The sequence below is a fragment of the Cololabis saira genome, chromosome 17 (assembly GCF_033807715.1).
Source record: "Cololabis saira isolate AMF1-May2022 chromosome 17, fColSai1.1, whole genome shotgun sequence".
NCBI lineage: Eukaryota > Metazoa > Chordata > Actinopteri > Beloniformes > Belonidae > Cololabis > Cololabis saira.
This window is the reverse complement of record NC_084603.1, coordinates 7,323,240-7,323,775: the sequence shown is the minus strand read 5'-3', so window position 1 is coordinate 7,323,775 and position 536 is coordinate 7,323,240.

The window sequence follows — 536 nt, the reverse complement described above, 5'->3', positions numbered from 1 at the left end:
GAGCCATAACACAGCTCCGTCAGCCTCAGCGTCAGCCCGTCACATCACATGGGGGACGGCGGCGCCGCCCTCGGCCGGGCGCTCCATTCAGGCGAGGCAAGTTTATCTGTTTATTTAGTTGTTTTTTATTTTTATTTATTTTTATTTGATTTGTTTGTTTATGTGTTTATTTATTTATTTGTTTGTTTTATTTTATTTTTTATTTTTGCACAATTCAACACAAGGTAATTCAAAGTGCTTTACATCAACATTAAAAGCGGCAAGACACAATTAAATAGTAAATAAATAAAATCAAATGATAAGAAAAGAGGTAATGCAATTAAAAAAACAAAAATGTCATACATTCTGGATTCATTACAAATCAACTGAAATATTGCAAGCCTTTTATTATTTTAATATTGCTGATTATGGCTTACAGTTTAAGATTAAGATAGGATATTTGAGTTTTCTTAAACTGTAAGCCATGATCAGTAATATTAACATAATAAAAGGCTTGCAATATTTCAGTTGATTTGTAATGAATCCAGAATGTATCA